This window comes from Anguilla rostrata, unplaced genomic scaffold, assembly GCF_018555375.3.
Source record: "Anguilla rostrata isolate EN2019 unplaced genomic scaffold, ASM1855537v3 scaf0636, whole genome shotgun sequence".
NCBI lineage: Eukaryota > Metazoa > Chordata > Actinopteri > Anguilliformes > Anguillidae > Anguilla > Anguilla rostrata.
In genome coordinates, this window is record NW_026986106.1 from 3,181 (window position 1) to 6,557 (window position 3,377).

At 45.5% G+C, this 3,377-nt stretch overlaps 1 long non-coding RNA gene across 1 annotated transcript; it reads left to right on the forward strand.

The window, feature by feature from the left end:
- Nucleotides 1–592: 592 nt before the first annotated feature.
- LOC135246640 (uncharacterized) lies at nucleotides 593–2,634 on the forward strand. The gene is made up of 2 exons (XR_010327825.1): nucleotides 593–1,154; nucleotides 1,381–2,634. It is a non-coding gene; the product is annotated as an uncharacterized LOC135246640 (long non-coding RNA).
- The last annotated feature ends 743 nt before the right edge of the window (nucleotides 2,635–3,377 follow it).

Here is a 3,377-nt window from a genome sequence, read left to right on the forward strand (position 1 = left end):
TTCAAACAAGCCAGACTTTACTAAAAAGTGCAACAGCGCCGTCAACAAAACGTGTGCAGCAGCTTCAGGTCCACTCTTACTCCGTACCGTTTTATATTCCAGCGAGTTGGACACTTTGGTCTCTTTATAACTGCATTGAGGCTAACAGGTAATAGACTATCCTCTGTCTATGAGTTGGTATCTAAGGTAACAGATTAAACTCTGAATTGCAGCCCAGTTAAATGTTTTTAGTTGAATGGTAAAAATGAGCTGAACTTAACGTAAAAACATCAATCAATCAAATTAATCTCCCTAGACCTGTCTTGCTTTTTAAAATGGTGCGGCCGCGCAGTGTAGATATAGGGTTTTTCCAAGACCCTCTGAACTGGCCAGCTAGCTTTGTGATTCGCCGTCACTCGTCACAGCATACCGTGAGTAAAACACTGATCTCAAGTATTGATTAAGGGTTAATTTAGCTCTGAATACGTGTGTTGCAAATGAACTCGTTGCCGTGATGTTATATCATGTATACCATACTATGTCTCTGCTCATGCTACAGAAACTGTTCACTCCGTTCAGCACTAAGTCGACTTTGCGTTGGCGGCAACCACACTTCACAATTTCTGCAGGAATTGTCTAGTTTTGGTTACTAGGGGAAACATTTACAAGTAATATTTTTATCCTTGATTTCCAATAAAAACAAAGACAGATAAGTGCCAGCTCATTAATTTAATTTTGAGGCGAGAATAGCTGTTTCTACAATTGGGAAAAATATGATTGGTGGAGGGGACAGACAAGATGTGGTTGTTGTAGTTAGGGGTTTGGTCAGGGACACAGTGATGGTGGAGTTTCAGTATTACAAAGCAATGGAGAACCTGAGTGTGTTTCAGAGTGTGTGTGTTATAAGGGTGTTTAATGTTCAGTGGAGGGGTGGGAGCTATTTTTGCATATGGAATAGGATGAGGGAATGGAATAAGTTTCCTTTGTGACAGATTTGTGTATTTTTCATATGATCGTGGTTTTGTGTTTTATTGTGTCTTTGTTTTTATTTATGTGATGCTATTGGTGTCTTGAGAGTGGAAATAAAGGATTGTTAAAATTCAAAATTCTGTTCTGCTGTTCTTACAGTGTGGACCATGGAGGAGAGAACAGGATCAAACCAGGGCCCAGGAAATGTGAGTGTGTATCGACACAGAACACTTTCCATAGATACACACTCTGCTGTGTGTGTGTGAGTGAGTGAGAGAGACTTCTCTCTTACACACTTAAACACACAAACAGAAACACACACGTACACAAACACACACACAGAGGTACTATGACAGCCCTTTCTCTCTCACACACATAATGAGGTGAATATTAATAATGATAATTAATCTCATTAATGTCTCTGGTGTGCAGATGGCTGTCAGCTCACACTGGATCCAAACACAGCGCACAGAGAGCTGTCTCTGTCTGAGGGGAACAGGAGGGTGACACGCACACCGGGGAGAGAGCAGCCATATCCTGATCATCCAGAGAGATTTGAGCACGACCCCCAGGTTGTGTGCAGAGAGAGTGTGTGTGAGCGCTGTTACTGGGAGGCTGAGTTCAGTGTGTCTGAGCGGGGGGAGGGACAGGTTCGTATAGCAGTGACAGATAAAGGAATCAGCAGGAAAGGACGGGACTGTGGGTTTGGACGCAATGAACACTCCTGGAGTCTGGACCGCAGTATTACTATTAACTCTGGTAGATCCAGAGGCTCTGATGAATTCAGATACCCTGGTGAATTCTCTGTCATGCACAATTGGAGCGGACTACTCGTACATGCCTCCCCCTACTGCAGAGCAGGAGTGTTTCATGGTGGTAGAGGAGTTTGTGTGTACAGGGTAGGAGTGTGTGTGGACCGTCCGGCCGGCACTCTGTCCTTCTACAGTGTCTCTGACTCTGACACACTGACCCTCCTGCACAGATTCCACACACACTTCACTCAACACACACCCCTCTGTGCTGGATTTACAGTGTGGAACACCTCAGTGTCCCTCTGCCAACTGGAGTAGAGACATACACACTCGCATACACACACACACACACACACACACACACCACACTCATATATCCACTCACACACACACACCACACACACTCATGTGTGCGCACACACTCGTATATACACATACACACGTACACACACACACCACACTCATATACACATACACACACACACACACCACACTCATATACACATACACATGCACACACACACACGCACTACACTCATATACCCACTCACATACATTCATATGCACACACACTCAAAAACGCATACACACACACACACACGCCTCACTCATATACCCACTCACACATACACACACTGAGATACTCATAGACACACACACACCCACACCTACACACACATCCACACACACACACACTTCACTCAACACACACCTGTCTGTGCTGGATTTAGAGTGTGTGACTCCTCAGTGTCCCTTTGCTCACTAAAGTAGAGACACACGCACACACACACACACATACACACACACTCTCTCTCTCTCTCTCTCTCTCTCACACTCACACACACACACACTGATGTACACGCATGCACACACTCATGCACACACACTCTCTCACGCCCAATCACACACATGCACACACACACCTACACACATGGACTCACACAATCTCTCGCACACACAAACACACACATTCACCAGTGCACTCTCACGCGCACGCACACACACACACTCATGCACACACACTCTCTCACGCCCAATCACACACACACACACACCTACACACATGGACACACACAATCTCTCGCGCACACAAACCCACACATGCATGTGTATGTACACATGCTCATAACCGTATGCACACACACACACCCTCTTTCTCTCAGACACACTCACATCCAGTCACACACACATTCACACAAACGCACGCACACACACACAAACTCATGCACTCACGCGCACACACACATACATGTGTGCAGAGACACAAACACGTGTCAACACACACACACACACACACACACACACACACACATTCTCATTCCCATACGCATGCACTCACATGTATAAACACACATGCATTCTCTTGCCCATACACACGCGCACACACACACTCATACACTCACACATACACACTCACACAGACACACATACATGCGTGCACACACATTATACACGTCTACTCAAACATTCTCATACCCATACACACACCCGTATAAACACACACACACACACATTCACCAGTGCACTCTCCGCGCAGCACACACACACACTCATGCAAACACAATTCTCACGCCCAAACACACCACCACACACACCAAAACCAAAAAACATGGACACACACAATCTCTCAAACAAACACAAAACCCCCAATTTCATGTGTATGTAACCCTGCTCATA